The sequence below is a fragment of the Parasteatoda tepidariorum genome, chromosome 8 (assembly GCF_982258835.1).
Source record: "Parasteatoda tepidariorum strain Cologne lab strain chromosome 8, Ptep-v5.0, whole genome shotgun sequence".
Lineage (NCBI taxonomy): Eukaryota > Metazoa > Arthropoda > Arachnida > Araneae > Theridiidae > Parasteatoda > Parasteatoda tepidariorum.
Genome location: NC_141762.1, coordinates 14,028,473 through 14,047,548, shown reverse-complemented (window position 1 = coordinate 14,047,548; position 19,076 = coordinate 14,028,473). Strand labels below are relative to the sequence as shown.

Sequence of the window (19,076 nt, the reverse complement as noted above, 5' to 3'; positions counted from 1 at the left end):
TAGAAAAAACAGAATAAGCCAACTCTTGTGCTATGAATTTCTATTCTCGTCTGCTTAATCTTGTATTAATGTTATATGTCAAAAATCACATCAAGCAAGAAAATTGACGCCAATTCCGCCAAAGCAACAAAATTGTTTTATATTGTAACCAATGAAACGAAGCATATATTTAAAAATTCAAAATAAAAAATTATATTTTTAAAAACCACGTTTTTTTAGTGGATAATAATAAGTAAAAAAAATTGAAAAACGAAAAACGTGGGGCTCAAGAAATACATAACAGTAATGTTATATTAGTGTGCGTATGTGTGCTCTTGAGAATATGTGTATGTATATCTGTAATTGTAATTGTATCTGAATGTGGATGGGAATATGTTTGTGTATATGCATATGTATGTGGATGTATATGTGACTGTGCATGTGTATGAGTAAGAAAATGTGCATGTGTACTGTTATGTATTTCATGCGCCCCACGTTTTTCGTTTTTCAATTTTTTTTTAATTATTATTCTCCACTAAAAAAACGTGGTTTTTAAAAATATAATTTTTTATTTTGAATTTTATGAGTTTGAATTTTTTTATTTTAAATTATAATTTCTTAAATTTTTAGTTTTTATTTTATATTTTTTTAAAATTATTACTTTTCAATTATTATTCTTCACAACAAAAAACTCGGTTTTTAAAAATATATATTTTTATTTAGATTATTTTTCTTAGTCAAGAGTAGTCAAGACTACTAAAAGACCACTACTAAAATAATAGAACTTTCATTTTAAATTAGGGATACAAAAATCTTTATAGAAAAACAATACCTTTACGACTTTCATTAGTTTTATGCTGATGACAACCAAAACAATCTGGAAATGAATGAGGAAAAACTAGATCCTACAACGTGATTTTTCAGCCAATAAAAATACTCCGACAATAAAAATCTTTTCACCTGACATGTAATACTAAGTTTAAATAATGGAATCGACAACAAAAGACAATCTCGAAAAGAAAAAAATTTTTTTTTTTAAATTTTAATTTTATTTTACTTTGTATGTCTTTTTTCTCTTCATTTTCATGCATTGTCATCCAATTCTGAACTATGTGCCGAATTTGAAGTTTGTAGCTAGTCGGGAAGTTAGTTTAAAATTGATTATAAAATTCCACCCGGACAGACATACACGAAGGCAAGTTTATATAAACGTGGTAAAAAAATATATGGAGATTTGTTATAGCACGTGCGATTAAAAAAAACTGTTTCTCAGTTTATTTATTCTCAGTTTTAAATAATTACTGGGTTAACAATGATTATCAATAGTACCTGGAATTTTGAAAATTTGAAAACTTATGCGGATAATCTATGCACTTTCAGGAGTCGCAAACAGATACAGTTATTTAACCGATATAGTCGTATACAGTCTTTTAATTTAGATATGAAAAAAAACGTTGTCAAGCGACTACCAATCAGGTTTAAATTTGTATATAATGAGACAAAAGAATCGAAATCAAAAATAATCAAAAACACGTAAATAATCAAAAACAATTTTTTTGTTTTGATTTCGCAAAATAGATAAACTCGTTTCCAAATGTAAACTCTTATTTGTACTACATTTCAATTTTGTTTCTTCAGAGTATGAAAACGCTTAGATTTTTTTCATTTAAGCATTTTATTACATTATATTTTAGAAGGATGGTAGTTTAAGAATACCCCTTATAACAAAACTTATTGCAAACAGAAGCTAGCCTTTTATGAAAATGCTTGAACTATCGCAGTAGCCGAATTATAAGATCACTGCCTCTCTTCATGCAGTTTCAAATAAAACCTGAGACTTCGTGTTTTGATTTTATTGAGGTGGGTACTTTATTTACGCCACACTAGAGATGCACAATGGGCTATTGGCGATGGCCTGGGAAACATGTCTGAGAATGATCCGAAAACATGCCATTGCAATTTTGATTCTCTGCTGAGGGGAGAACTTCCCTGCCTTGAGTGCCCGATGACCAGCGCTCGAAGTCGAGCACTTTACGATAGAACAGTTTAACGAGAACCGATACCGCGCGCCCTCGGTCCCTTTGCAGTCTGATCAAAGTGGTCACCCACCCGCTTACTGACCGCAGAGAGTGATGCTTGACTTCAGTGTTTTACTGAGAACCGTGTCTTCGCGATCTGCCCACTACGGAACTTGATTTTATTTACAATAAAACAAATGACGTTATGTATGAACAATTTTAGAAAGTATGCTAGCATTTTCCCCTTTCAAAATTTTTGCAACCTTTAAATTTTTTTAAGCCTAGTGCACGCACAGAGGACTATGAAATTTCTTACCATGCTTTTTCTTTAAAGCTTTTAATTTGACTCAAATGTGTGCATTTAACCTCATTCAGTTCCGTTATCTTCTAGTATGTTATGTTCTAGAGATGTTCTAGTATCTCTAAGCTTTAGTATCCCCTCGCGAAATATACCAACGGATCTAGAAAGTTTGAAAGCTATTCATTTTTTTGAAAGAAAATGTACACCACTATTGGAGCATGTTTGTAGCATACAAAAAACACTGTTTCACTAAAGAAAGTTCCATTCCAAAACTTATGATAGATAGTTGTGATTGATAGCTAAATGAATACAAAGCAATAAGGTTTTGCATTCATTTACAGCTACTATGATTTCAACGTTGAATTTAGGTTATATTGAGTTTTTCCTTAAGTATTGGACATTGGATCTAGGTTGTGGTTGAATTGTGGTTTTCCAAGTGAGCTAAAACGTGTGGCTTAATTAGTTTACAAAGAGGGGCCATCTTTCGTGAGAGATGAGACACTAAACTTATTTTTGTGGCCAGCAGTCTATTCGTGAATATGTTCATATTCCAGTAGTCCTGGGTCACCAATTGAGGAATTCAGGACCATGGAAACTTAAAAGAATGGAGAAATTAATGTCATAAAAATACTAGGACTCGAACCCCCGTTCAGCTGGTAATGAGAGTGACAGATATGACCTCTCGGCTAAAGTACATAACTAGCTGCAAAGAACCAAGTAGCTTCATGAGACATTCCTCACAGACTTATAACTGTAAAATGATAGGCATCCGCTGCTGTGTTAGATATCCGATGACGGAAATAAAAATACGAATTCGTAATTCTTATCACATGGCAAGTGTTAAGCAGCTCTGTGGTGCTGCCATCCATGTGTGAACGATAGTTCCGTATTCCAAATGTCAATGATTAATTAAGAAGCTCAGAATACTAAAGCCTTCTCGCGTGTTGAATGAATTGAGAGAATATTCTGACATCAAAGCTAGGGTTACCACGCCCATTCAACCAGTCATGAGATTGACAGATTACCCCTCTTGGCTAAAAGATGTATCCACATATTTATCTCTGTACCCTTAAGCTATATCACCCGTAAGGTGTTCACCACACATTTCATTATTAGGTATATGTTAAGCTTGGTACCCGATGCTGGGAAATTATATATAAACTCGTAATCCTTATCACAAGTCTTAGTTTAAAGCTTTCAAAGAACACAAGTCCCATTCTCATTGGATGTGGGTCTAGTTGACGCAAATAAAATTCTGGTTATTTAACTGTATTGAGTGAAAACAGTCAATAAACGATCTTTCTCAGAGTTTTGAATATCGACTTTTTTCTGGTTATTTGGCTGCTTTGGCAGAATATGGTAAAAACATTGCCATACAAGAGTATACAGTATAACTCCTACAGTATGACTCGTTACAGTATAACTGATATGCAGATTGAAGCAAAATAATTTATTAGAAATTGTCATCTTTAAAGACATCGAAATAACACTCTGATAAAAAGAAAGAAAGTGTTAACCTCTTTTTTCATATAAAAAAAAACTGTAACTGCCATAAATCAACTCTAACAACATTTCATCATTGTGAGAGTCACAGGGTTACGCAGTTTTTCGGTAACAGAACGTTTCACATAAGAAAAGATAAATTCGTTTATAGCAAGTCACGTGAGAATACTTTTGCTACTTTTCGTTCCCTTTTTCATTACGGCAAATAATATTTGATGAATTTCTGTTTTCCAAAGTTTCTGTTTATGAAGCATTATTTTTTAAAGTTTAATAAAAGTGCATGTTATAAACTAATAGATAGTATCATTTTCATTTTATGTGCATTCAAAGATAAGAAAAATTATTCCTCAATATTGTCTTAAATAGACATTCTGTTTTTTTAAAAATCTATGTCCATGTTAACATTTCTATTTTTCATCACTGTAAAAAAAAATTTAAAACATATGACTATTTGATATGGCTTTTACACTTTTTATGGCTTTAGTTTATGAAGCATTATTTTTTAACGCTTTAAAATTGTATATTACAAACTAGTGGATAGTATCATTTTCGTTCTATGCGCATGTTAAGATAAGAGCAATTATTCCTTACTATTGTCTTAAATAGACATTTTATTTTTTAAAGGTCATGTCCATGTTAACATTTCTATTTTTCATCACTGAAAAAAGAACATAATGAAAACATATGGCTATTGCTGGCAGAGCTTAGTGCGTTGTGGAAATGCTAAGCAAGCGCAATGAAAATGATATCTTTGAACTAACAAGAATTTTTATTAGGCAAGGAATATTATACCTTAACCTAAACTTCATGAAAGAAAACAATCCTCGAGAGTAGTCTATTCTCCATAACATGAGGTAACTAAGTTCAATCTATACAACCATGAAAATCACCAAATTTAATCTCGCTTTGTCATATATATACAAGCATATTTATCATCCTTTTTCAAACTCGTGATCTCTGACTCACCGTTCTTCTTACTCGAACCTTGTTCTTTGAAATTCATAGTCTGACAGCTATTTTAGCTATTAGGATTAAAAAATAAGATTGCGCAATTTGCAATCACATCAACCAAATCGCAAATTAATGATTTTCAGATTATTATGTTTAAACTTTCGTAAGACTACCTTCAAATTATAAACGAATCGTGCGAAAACAAAGTGATATTAAAATAAAGAGGCCAAATCTCTCTCCCGATTAAGTGATTGTGGATTTTCCAGATTGCAGCTACCCCTTCTATTTAGAGTTTCAAAAATTTAAAACCTTCGAATAAAATGTATGTCAATTCAAAGAAAGCGCTCTTTTTTTTAAAACCTGATTTCGTAATTTACAATTTAAAGTATCCTCTGCACTAAATTAATTAGTGTGATTAATTTGATTTGATGTGTTCATTTACGTCGCACTAGAGCTGCACAATGGGCTATTGGCGACGGTCTGGGAAACATCCCTGAGGATGATTCGAAGACATGCCATCACAATTTTGATCCTCTGCTGAGGGGATGGCACCCCCACTTCGGTAGCCCGACGACCTGCACGCGAAGTCGAGCACTTTACTTACGTTTAACGGGGACCAATACCGCACACCCTCGGTCCCTACGCAGACTGATCCAAGTGGTCAAACACCCGCACACTGACCGCAATCAGTGACGCTGACTTCGGTTGATCTGCTGGGAACCGTGTCTTAACGATCAGTCCACTGCGGGACAATTAGTGTGATTAAAATAAGATCCCAGAAGATTGAGTTCTACAAAGTGAGAGTCCGATTATTACATCAAAAGATATTCAAGGGTGCTGACATTACGTTCTTACAGTCTTAAAGAAGGTGAAAGTTTTTACTGTTGATATATTTTACATAAAAAGTCAAAGTCTCTTTTAATAAGTAATTCTTTTCGTGAAGATAAAAATACAGATTCAGATCCTTAATTATTCATTTCGGTGGACAATTTGGGATAAAATAATCACCCATTGATAAAAATGAAAAAGAAATAATCAAATAAGTCAATAATTCTTTTCAAATCATCCAACATTCTTCTTGGTAATAAATGGTCGCCTAGGGTTATACAAAGAATCAGCTTTATTTAATTATTTCGCCAAGTACAAGCACTTCTCAAAAGAAAAAAAAATGCATATTGATACAGTGCTAATGTGGAAACCTTTTAATAGAATAAGAGTAGTAGTCAAATCTATTCAACTTTAGTACTCGTTGAAAAGCGTTAATCTTAAGTTTACTCAATTCATGATGAAGGTTATTGATTTATGACGTCTTTTATTTTGTCAGTTTTTATTAATTCTTGTGCCTCATTAATCAATTTCGTCAAAAGAATTATTCTGAAGGGAGTTTTTGAAATTATGTGATATGAGGTGAGATGGATCATAAAACTTTTGAATGAAATTTATTATGTAATAGTTAAAAGTGTTTTGAATAATTTCAAAAAAAGAAACTCTAGAAATATTTCAGGTGTCTCTTTTCATTTTTTTTTTAAAATTACTATTATATTAACTTATTTTGTCCCTAATGAGAACTTGTTTGCTTTATTGAAAATTACCCATTTATCAGCATGTTTTGAGGTAGAATGTGCACACGTTAACTGTAATTAAGCATTGTTATGGAACTAATTGAACTCAAGTTTTGAGTAAAATGTCCAATTAGGGCAAGGTGAGCGAGCCAAACCATTTCATTTCATCTAGAACAACGACTAAATTGTGGCAAAAATGCATTTATTAGAGCTTAGAATAGAGTTTAAATCAATACAAATTAATATGATTAAATAAAATCCGAAGTATTATTCAAGATTTGCTAAACAAACGGTACTATAAACTGAGTCTGACGCGCAGAAATAGCCCACCACGAAAAATTTCCAGGGTCGTGGTTAATCCGAAGAAGTCAAACCTCCGCTAGGATATGCTAAAAGCTATCGATTCCAGGCATGAGTGGAAACTGGAGCAAGTTCATATTCAGATAACAGCATCACAAAAGAAATCCTGCAGAAAAATACCAATTACAATTGTAAAGCTATTGAACAAATTATAACCTAAATTAAAAACTCATGAAACATTGTTCATTAATGTTTTAAGCAGTGATCGGAAGTAGCGATACTACTATAATAGCTACTTTTTCCGTTTTTCGCAGTGCAGTGCGCTATTTTTTAAAATAAGCGCGAGATAAAAAACAGTTGTTTGCAGCGATTCCAGGCAATTACTTTTAACGTTAGTTAAATAAAAAAAAACAATGTCCAAACATACAAAACATTTTTGAATCTGATTATTGCAAATCCTTTCCTCACCCGTCAACGTACGCAATGAGAGTGCCACTGCGGCGGGAGCGTTTATAAGATTTAAGTCTGATGATTGGAAAAATCGGTGCGAAGTCGGTCGAGTTGTTCCCGAGGAATCGAATTTTTAATATCTGACTTTTTTTAATTCGATTTCACAGGAACCTTAAAGTACGTTTTTGTGTCTGATTTCGTAACTTAAAATATCGTCTGCATTAACTAATTAGCATATTTGAAGTCACCCTCTCAAACCATTGAGTCCTAGAACGTGAAGATCCGATCATTAGATCAAAAGTTATTTAGGGTGGTTCATTTTTCTGTTTTTCGCACTGTATTTTATTCCTTGTAGGGTATAAAAAAGCATTGCTCGCTTAAATTACATATATCTGATAATTCCCTGCACTTCTTAAATCACTATTGAGAAAAGCATAGAGTTTGAAAGTTAAAAGAACAAATTCGTAAAAAGTGCTTTAGAATAAAAAAACTATTTCATGTATACATGAATTAAATTTTCTTAATATCTCCTTAACCAAGCCAATTTTCTAGTCAAAACCAATTTGAATATTGGTGAAAATTAAGTTCTGCATTTGACTTCGTCTTCTAAACGTAGCAAAGTAATAACTACTTTTCGAAAGTAGTTATTACTTTGTAATCGCTACATTTAAAAAAAAGTAGTTGCAGTTGTAAACTACAAAGAAAATGCAGTTTTTGTGACCACTGATTTTAAGTTTAATACCATAATACGATTACAAGAAAAATACAGAAATCCTATTTTTTTAAGATTCGATTTCTCAACTATTTCAGACATTCCACTCTAATTTTGTATTTTACCACTTAAAATAGCATTCTTTAAAATTATGTAAAAAATTTTATATCTTACAATCAATACTTACTAAAAGATATATTTTATAAATGTGTACAAAAATGTTTCAATTCGCTTGACTAGCTCTCGATGTGGTGGAATACACGAAAAGAAAAATTAACATTACCGGGTCCAAACTTTCAACCGCGTTCCTAACCAAACTATTGGGACCATATTTCTTACATTTTGGCTATTTCAGTGGGTCAAAAATTTGAATCCGTTGAAAACAAGATATGTTTGTACAAGAAACGTAAATTTATTACATTTCTTGTATAAACATATCTTGAATACAATAACAAGATATGTTATTGCATTCAGAGAAAGTACATTTTTGGGTCAGATTTTATAACTTAAAATATCATCTGCTCATATATCATCTGCAAGTAACAGATTTGAAATCATCCATTCGAGCCATTAAGATTGAGTCCTAGAACGTGAAGGTATCTAAGGTGGTACTCTTTTGGGTCCTGTGAAAGCAATTCATCAAAAAGAACCATTAAGATTGAGTCCTAAAACGTGAAAATATTTAGGGTGGCACTTTTTTGCGCACTGTGCAAACAATTAATAAAAAAAATTAAGATTGAGTCCTAAAACGTAAAGATATCTAGGGTGGTACTTCTTTGCATACTGTGCAAACAATTAATCAAAAAGTTATGTTATGTTTTGTTTTATATTATGTTAAAAGTTATATTTTATAAAATGTTTCTTTTCATAAGGTAATTTTTTTAAACTATAATTTTCAAATTATTAATTTAACAACACACTTGTAATTATTACAAAATAAATATAAATTTTGATTAATGTTTTGAGTTTGTTGATTTTTTGATTTTGTTTATACTAAAAGAAATTAGAACATTTATTTCTGACTTCTATACTAAACATTTAAAAGTTTGCATAGCCATAAACTAAACCCCTTATTTATTTTAGTCTCTCCAACCTATAAAAAACAAAAACAAAACAAAACAAAAAAAAACTAAATAGTATCCAATTCATAGAAAGATTTCTTCGGCACTTTCTTTACGTAGTATAATAGAATTCTCGTTTATTTAATTCTTTTGTCTAGGCACGGAATGCTGGTACCACAAGGACACAATACCGTTACGGTCGCAAACAAATTGTATTGGTAAAAGGAAGCATTTGCCATACTTCTGTTTTCTCTCGGACAAAAAGTGACGGAAGAAAGTAACTTTTGGCAAAGTTCTCAGATATATCATGGTCGGATTCCGCCAAGCTTTCTATCACAGCCTCAAGGCTTAGCGCCTGCTGACACTGTAGGATTTGTTTTTATCTTTCACCATACTATCAATAATTTTTGCGCCACAACTCTTGTTTTGCGCCAAACGGGATAACTTAGTTATTATTTTCTCGATTCTTTTCATTTCTGCATTTTGAATTTTTTTTTCTCTCTCTAGAATATTTTGATTATTTACAGTTTTTTCTTTCGTAATTCCCTATTTATTTTGTTACTAAATAATGCTGTTAATTCAGCAATTTGTTTATAGCAAATTTTATTCATGGTTTTCTTTTTTTAAAAATGATCTTTTTATAAATTAAATTCTGTGATTAATTTATTCGAATATTCTAATGTCTTTTTTTAATACTTTAAAAATTCGCTCCAAATTGAGTAAGGAAAAGTTGCGAAACTAATATAATAATCTTGAAAATGACTGAAACTGAGATATTTTGACTTTGCTATAACTAATTACCTTTTGCATACATTTGCTACATTAAATTCTTCTAAAACGACATTATTTCAACATTATTTCGCCATCACTCATGAAAAATGAGGTCCTTCTGGTACGGTACAGGGACCAGTGAAAATGTGATTTTCAACTGAGTGGTGGACATTGCACATGCGTAAAGGCAACAGTAGGATATTTTATTCTTTCAAAAAAATTACTGGCTTACTTTACTAATAAATTAAAAATGCGGGGAATCCTCCAGGAAAAACCTTCTAGTTTCCTTATTTGACATTTTCAGCATTTGGTGCAGATGTTTTCCCGCTAGCTGGGAGAGGTTTTAAATTATCTTTCCTTCAACTCTAAGTCTATGGAAAAAACTCCGTGCCTCCCAAAAATGGTCTTAAAAAGAGATGGTTGCTGCATAGAGATGGTCTTTCCTGAAGGTTTCACTGTACGTGAAATACGTATATGGTATTAGGAATATACACTGCGTTCTGTTGCATTTCAAGCCATCTTGATTGCGATTCATATTTAAATATTCCTACATTTGGAAAATGTTTTTGCCTATCATTTAGTCCGCCATCCACACCTCTTTGACGCAGAATTTTCACTAAGCACGTTTTTTCATTATTTTGTGTTAGTTTAGGCCAAATTAAGAGAAAAAAATGATATTTAGTATCATAAAAGTATGTGGTTATAAAATACAGTAAGGAACACTGATATATTTTTCTGCGTTAAAAGTAAAATCTGCCAAACACGGCTCAATTCCAAGAAATAATTTTTCACATTTGTACTTATTTGTCGTTATTTAGATCCAAGAGAAATTGTTATTCATCATTAAAATTTCCGCAATTTTCAAAATCAATTATTAATGATCAATGATCGATTATTTTTTGAATATGAATGAAAAAAATATTCGAACTACTTTTTTTTGAATTTCAATTTTAATACAAATATAATTCCGATAATAGCGTAATTTTTAGTAACAAGAGTTAGTTTTTTCACAGTTAAAATAGTAAAATATAGTTTTGCTTGTAATTAGAGTATCAGAAAAAAACATCTACATAAACGCAAGTGTTAAAGGGCGTTAAGGGGTTAACGTAATTATCTAGGGTAATCCGTTAATATGACGAAAATTGTTTCATTTCTCACCCAGGCAAATCTGTGTAATTTCTACAAAACTTTGCCTTATTTTTTTGTCTAAATTTTGCTTTATATTTTGTATATTTATTAGACTAAATTTTGCCTTAAATGATAATATATATTAAGTTAAATAATTAATATTAGGGTAAGGTAAAGTAATATATAGTTAGGCAATATATGTAATGCTGATTATTTTTGTTTAGAAATAATTCAAAATATGTGATATGAGTATTTTTTTCTCCATTAATTGTTATTTCTTATTGTTCCTACTATAAAATATGTTTAAAAAATTTAAAAAAAAAACTCCTGACTCGTTATTACAAAATGTTTTATAGAAAGAAAGCGAAAATCTAAACATATGAAAACTCAAAAATCTCCTTTCGATACATTTTTGAACGTCAAATCGATTTAGGAGAAACGATATTTTTACAGCAACAACATACATTCAAATCATAAAAATGAAATATGCGCAACTCAACTTTGAAGTTAAAAAATTTTCCTTCTTTTTTTTTCAAAATAAATGTGAGTCTATTGTAAAAATATAAAACCTTTTGGCGTAACAGAAAATTGAAATGACAGACGAAATTTAAATTTCGAGCTAGATTTCGAAATTTTCTTTCAATCTTTTTATAAATGTAGATTTTAAGAAAATATGTGAATAAAATTATGCAACTTTTTAGAAAATATACAGTTGCTAAAAATCATTTCTTGATTTGAAATCTTTTCAGGAAAAGAAATTCCGGTCAGCTGCAAAATCTACGTGAATTTGAATGCTAGTTCTTCAAGTTTACTATTGCGCTGTTTATAAAAATTACAAAAAAATGTTTATGTTTTTTAATAGTAAGCCGAAATTTCAGTTGTTTTTACAAACATTCAGAATGACTGAACTCTGCTTTACATTATTTTAAGAATGATATTTAGTTTCTGTACTTCTGCAAAATGCGTGTTTTTTATACGAACAAAACAAAAAATATTAAAATAAGGAAATTAATAATTATGTTTTTCAAAAGAATTAAAAAGAAAAAACTGATTTTAGTTTACTAAACAAAAATGATATAGGGCATCATCTACGTACTAAACTTATATCACGTCATTTCGAAAATGCTGATCATAATTTTTTTTTTCGTTTTAGGTCATATTTAAGATTCTTGGTATTGGTAGCGATTAAATTTTCTGTACTCCAACAAAACGCTTCATTTTTTTTATGAAAAAGAGGAAAACATTAAAATAGAAAAGTATGCTTTTTAAGAGGACAAAAAATAAAATTTTATTTTGCCAAACCTAAAAATTCTACAACTAAATAGACACAGCGCATCACCTTCGTACTAAGCTTATATCACCTCTGAAAATTTCTCCCACGCTGTCGGAAACGCTGATCATTACGTTTTGATTTCAGGTCATTTTTAAAACTTAAAAACGACCTGACATTTGTATAAGTAGCGAGTAAATTTTCTGTATTTCAAAAAAATACTTCGTTTTATTACAAAAAAAAGAAAAAGAAAAAATTAAGAGGTATGTTTTTCAATAAAAAGAAAAAGGTTTTATTTTGCAAAATCTAAAATGAAATATGCTAAGCACATCTTCGTACTAAACTTATATCAGCTTCTTAAAATTTATTCTATCTACGTTGTCGGAAACGCTGATCATTACGTTTTGAGTTTAGGTCGTTTTAAGGACTTCTACTATGTGTATATGTACCGAGTAAACTTTCTGTACTGAAACAAAGTACTTTGTTTTTGTTCAAAGAAACGAATAAAAATAAAAATTAAAAATATTGTTTTTTAAACAGACGCTGTACAAAAGAAAATGATATATTTGCTAATATAAATGTAGAAAAAAAAAGACATATTTTTTCTTTTATTAAACTTTCTTGCCATGTTACATAGGAATATTTAATATCTTAAATTATAAATCCTAATATTTCATATTAATATCTTTAATACCGAATATTATAAATCTTAATATTTAATAAATATGTACATTTGAATAAAATGGGAAACTGCGAAAAGTGGAACTTTTCCTCCGGCATAAATCAATTCAACCCCAGAAAATTTATAGCAATCTAGATCATTTTTAAATAAAAACTAATACTAAATTTCTTTGGGTATTGTAAGGTTTCCTTAGTCAACTTTAAAAACAATTTATTTGAAAAATTCCTAAATGTATGACACGACAGCAAAATTAAAAAATACTTTTAAAGTTTCTGAACCATCGAAATGGAATTTCATGTTAATTTGTTTGAGCGTTGAAATATGACGAACGAATGCTAAACGAACGAAAGCGTGTAAATCCGTAAGAAAAATATTAAGATGCAAATGAGCCTTCAGTGACTTTGTGATGAGTATCAACCCCCGAAGTCAATGAGAAAGCCATTTAACTCAGAAATGTGCTCCGTGAATTAATCTGTTAGCTCCATGGCGTTTGAAATGGTAATTTATTCGTTAGGGCTAACATTATAATTAAATAATCCTCCCCCTAAACTTGAAATGCAATTTTGAAAGCTTCCTTACTTTGATGGACTTAGGATGTTGTCCAACTGTCGTAGACTGATATCCATTTAATCTTGCTCTGGAGCTGTTGCAGATGGCCTTATTTTCCAGTGATATGAAACACATTTGGATCATAAGTATGAAATTTCAATGCATCGCTTAATAGGCTTACTAAGAGAGACCTCTAATTGTTTAGTCCAGCTAAGTGGGATATATAAAGGGAAATTTCTTTAATGAGCTTATGTAAAGTAGATTAATTATCATACTATCGATACTTTAAATGGTTTTATCCTATCATGGTAAAACATGGATGTTAAATTGGAAATGAATTCAAAATCATGAATTAGGATTTAATTCATGTTTGATTTATATATATATATATATATATATATATATACACCGAAGAGCCATTACATTATGACCACCCTCCATCTATAACAATGGGCTCGCCTAGGTTTTCATGGTTTCTCGCCCAGGAACAATTTTTTATGGGGCACATTAGGACCCATAATCCTCATAGAACAATCCCTAACGTCTGTAAGCTACTTGAACATAGTTGCAGACCAGGTTCACCCATTCATGGCAACAGTTTTTCCTGCGGATGATGGTGTTTACCAACAGGATAATGCACCATGTCTAAAGGGTTGAATCGTCATGGATTGGTTCGAGGAACATTCCAGTGACTTTCAAGTCATGTCTAGTCCCCAATGTAATGGCTCTTCGGTGTATATATATATATAAAGAAAAAAATATTAAGAAATTTAAAAATATTAAAAAAATAAAAATACAATTAAAAGACAGAAGAAAACAAATAACATAAAAAATTAACCTCGTCATCAGCATTCACGATTATATTCGCAAATTTGAGTGTTTTCTAACATTGTATTAACATTGCCAGGTAAAGCAAGCAAATATAATTGTTAATTTCTTTTCAATTATTCTTTTGTGTCTTTTATTATGTATAAGCTGTTAATTTTTATGACGATTTAATTTTTTTACTAATCTTTTAAATATTAGTTTGATATAAGATTAAAAGATAAACTTTAAGGATGATGATTGCAGAACACCCAACATAGTTTATTCTGTAAAACCAGTAATCAAAAATTTTGGTCGTAAATAATTGAATACGTAATAATTTTATGTCCCTGAAACATTAAAACTTAATATTTACTTCATTTGAATTTTACTATAAAATGCAATCATATATTTTAATTGAAAAACCCTCTCCATATGCCATACTTCTATATTTAAGGAGTCTAATTTTTTATTATTATTATCTTGAATAAAAATTGATCAAAAACCATTTGAATTAAATGCAAATATATCACAGGTAGGTTGGAAATAGATTTTAATTTAAGTGAAAATGCATTAACTGAATAGATATAACAGACTTCAATTTTGAAACAACAATAAACATCTTCCTTTTTAAAATAATTTTGATATAAAAAAATGTTAGATTATATAAACAATACGAATATTATATACATCAACAATGAGAAATGAAAAGATATGTGAAATGGAAAGTATAACCAGTTACCATTTATCAATAACATAATTTTTTTCAAGCACAAAACTGTATTTTCTGATCGTTGTCATTGATTTACGATTTAAAGCGTGCAAAACAACTATTAAAATATTGCTCACTATTTATTGATTTGTAATATTTAAAACTTTCATTAAAACTAATTTCAAATGAGAATTTTATTGCTAGTTGTCCTTGACAAAAATAAACTTGTTTCAAATTTCACAAAAAAAAAAAATTGCAACAATTTTCATAAATTTGAAAACACAGTAAATTCTTAATAATTTAGACACATGTAACACACGAAAACAAAATTTACTCACCCCAAAAAATTAATACTCGTTATGGATATCAGCTTAAAAAGAAATAAAATTTTTATTTTTAAATTGTTCGATCAAACAGTCATATCCAATAGCTAGGTTAACAGCCTAATATCAATTAGTTAGTAGTCATAAAAACGATTTGAATAAAGAGCATCTTGAACTTGAAAAAAATATCCGACTTAAAAAAAGTTGCCCAAACAATACGTATTTTCAAATCACTAACACAAGCAGCAAATTTTGAAACTCTTGGGGCCTCTATTACCAAGGGATATATATTTCCATCAAATGTGCTGAAATTAAGAAGTAGCGATTTCCAATTCCACTGTAACCCTGGATGTATTTTTGAGCTTTTTTCCAATTAAAATGGTTTATAAGCGTTTGTTTGAATTTAGTTCACACGCCGGCATAAATATGTGAATAAATAAAATATAATCTTTTTAACTTCTAGATTAATCTTTTCATCAGCAGTCTGTTGAACATTTCAACTGTTTTTAAGAACGCCAGAAAGTTTAGGTAGGTAGGTACTTTATTTACGTCTCACTAGAGCTGCACAATGGGCTATTGGCGTCGGTCTGGGAAACAATCCTGAGGAGAATCCGATGACATACCATCGCATTTTTGATCCTCTGCTTTGGTAGCCCAACGTCCTGAGCGTGAATCCAAGCTCTTACAGTAGAACAGTTTAAAGAAGGTTCGATAACGTGCTTCCTCGGTTGACCAATTTGGTCAATCAAATTAGTGACCCACTCGTTTGCAAACCACTGCCAGTGATGCATGACTTCGGTGATCTATTGAAAATCATGTCTTACGATCAGTCCAATGTGTACCCTTGCCTCTAAGTCAGTCTATCTCAGTAACTGATGTTTTCTCATTGGGTGACAAAAAGAAAAACTGATTTCCTCCTTAAGAAAACAGTCAAGTTCTACTTCTAACTGAGCTTTACGTCTACATTTAACAGGGTGAAGGCTTGTCAGAATAAATTCACAACTGACAGCAAAAAAAAAAAAAAACCATGATGATAAATAATAATACATTCATAATCTTTTACTAGATTATTGTTTAATAAGATAGAAAAATAGTGCTTTATTATATTACATTCGGCTATGTGGCCGAGTGGTCTCTAAGTTTTACCAAATGCTCTGTCTCGTGGAGAAAACGGTTTTGTATCTCGTCCTAGTGTGATAAGCCTTTCTCTTGCTATCTGAGCCTCCGCGGCTTAGGGGATAGCACTCTCGCCTTCCAACGAGGTGACCTAGGTTCGATCCCAGTGTCAGCTGGTTGATTCGAATTCTTCCCGCGGCTCGCACCGATCACAGTGCCGACGTAAAATACCCTCAGTGGCAGGCGGATCATGGAGTCCCTATGTGAATTAGTTCCATCAAAAAGTCCTCCACAAAAGTACTTGACATAGGCTTATGAGCCGTACGTATATAGCTGAATTGCGTGTATGTCTACTAATAAATACCTTGGCCGAGAAATCTCGTCATGCCTCCAAACGTGAAGGTAGCGATTTCGAATCTCGCCACAACCCTGTATATATCTTTGCGAAATGATGTTTAAATTGTGCTATCAGTTCTTCAACTTGACCTGGACTTAAAAACCATACTTTGTAATGGGGAAGCTAGGATTCATAGATATTCATTTAGAGTTCATTGATATGCATGCATCACGATAAACTACTATGACTATTATCTGCATCCAATTATGATTCAATTTATTTCGCATTTCATATTTAAAATCAATTAACATATTTGAAATCTTAGTTGCTCAAATGGTTATTTAACCATTAATTCCTTGTGCTTTTCTAGAGAAAACGATCAAGAGTTAATAAATTGGTTTTCAGCAAGTTTTTACCTTGTACATGATTTCCCGTCCCTAGTAAAACAGTAAAAAATCATAGCTTTTAATAATAATGAGTCTCTATAAATAATTCTATTTATCATGAATAATTACGAAGCATCTTTCAACCAAAAATTATTAAAATAATTTGAAATTGAATGCTTGAAAAAATATCGTCTATATTTTGATTATTTTAATATTTTTCCAGATTTTAAGTGCAAAATAAATCTTTAAACTCAAACAAAGCAAACTAGATTAATTGTATTCAACTGCATCAAAGTAATTTTTGGCTATAAAATAAAAATAGATATAATTATTGATAAAAGCATTTAAAGTTCGCGTATGAATCGTATTGTATCTCATTTTTGACTAACTGATTACTCGTTGTTTCTCTGGAGTGAAGAAAAAAATTAAAAAAACAATAAATCGCTGTTGATCAATAGTACAAAATCGTGAGAAAAAAAACTGAAAGGCATACATCGACACAAATAGTTAAGCTAAAACTGTTGTTGTTTATTTATTATTTGTTGCTGTTCCGGTGGCTTTACGTTATTAGATTAAATAAAACGCGTTTTTGAAAGTTCATTCCATCAAAATAAAGATTAACTATAAATTAAGTGTCATATGGCATGATGCTTATTGTTCGAAGTCAACTCCCGAAAGCTAAAACTTACCATATTTAAAAAAATTTCCGGTATTTACGCATTTTGGTTGATCGAGACACAGTTTGCCCACAGTAACCACAGTACAGCTCATCTAAATTAAGAACTCCACTAGCCATTCGTCCGGACCAGTGACTATGGTAACGAGGTATAACTACTTCAAGTATAGGGGTGTAGGGTCACTGTTTAGGACAAGTTTTGGCTGGGGTGGGCTTGATGAAGATTTCCCTGGTCTATTGTGTTAGCCCTAGAAAGAAGAGAAGCCACCCTCCTTGAAATGCGCTATTCTTGTTTCCATAGCAGCAGGGGGCCTCAGACTTAGTGGGGGGAGTACTAACCGTAGACACACTATAGCTATCCTTATATCTGTAGCCCTGCAGTGTACTGATAGTAAAGACACGGTTCCTAGAAGAACACCGAAGTCAAGCATCACTGGCTACGTTCAGTAAGCGGGTGGGTGACCACTTGGATCAGTTTGCGTAGGGACCGAGGGTGTGCGGTATTGATCCTCGTTAAACTGTTCTACCGGCTAGTTCTTCGGGCTACCAAATCAGGAGAGCCATCCCTTCTGCTGAGGATTAAAATTGCGATGGCATGTCTTCGGATAATTCAGACTGTCACTTAAAGTTCATTGTGCAGTTCTAGTGCGACGAAAAATAAAGTACTTAACTACCAAAGATTTATAATTTAATCAAGCAAACAATAAGTTATACCACTAAATAACATAAATAGTTGAAACTCTTTAATTAACAATTTTCTCTCAATTCTACACTGTTCGTTATTATTCTACTCTAAAATACCTATTCAATTTTGTTCACGTAAACTGTGCAGGGATATCAATTTAAATTCATTCAACTTCTTCAATTCTTTATACTCTTACATTCCTACGAACTCTATTTAAATAGCTGAGCGCAGTAAAAACCAGTTATAATTGTTTGAAACTAATTTAGCGGAAATTTGAAAAATGATGTCTGATTCAATTTAACTAGAGGACGCTAATCAAATTTAATCAATAAAAGTTGTTTTAACGATAAAATTATCGGAGGAAAAAAATCTTACATTTATCGATTAGCTGGTAATTTACAAAAAAAAAATTGTTAACCAGACGTAAAGTAATTTCTAATTACCTCAATTTCATTAGACAAATTAATGGAAATTTTAATTGTGATTTAAAGAAAAGATTCATTTCAGAAACATTGTATAAGAGAGTTACTAAACTTCGAATAAGTGTTTTTCCCCTTCCAACTCTCAGAATTGTTGCATTGAAATTTGAGAAATAAATGATAGATAAATAACAAGATCTAATTTCAGCTGATTGTTTTACTTATAAGGATGTAAATTAAATTTTTTACTTTTTGACAACTTATATTTGTATGGTCACTTTACTTTGATCAATTAGACATCAGACTCTAAACGTATTTTTTGCTCAAAAAATGATCTTTCATCAAAAATCATTTATTGCATCTTTTTACTTTATTTATTAT

The 19,076-nt window shown here is 31.0% G+C and overlaps 1 protein-coding gene and 1 long non-coding RNA gene across 2 annotated transcripts in view; one reads left to right on the top strand and one right to left on the bottom strand.

The window, feature by feature from the left end:
• Positions 1–19,076, top strand: part of LOC107456815 (dopamine D2-like receptor) — a 230,934-nt gene that overhangs the window by 15,351 nt on the left and 196,507 nt on the right. The gene's annotated exons all lie outside the window — the stretch shown is intronic.
• LOC107456816 (uncharacterized) lies at positions 6,500–16,031 on the bottom strand. Its single transcript, XR_001585761.4, has 3 exons — positions 15,092–16,031; positions 13,268–13,447; positions 6,500–6,780 (listed from the first exon to the last, which is right to left on the bottom strand). It is a non-coding gene; the product is annotated as an uncharacterized LOC107456816 (long non-coding RNA).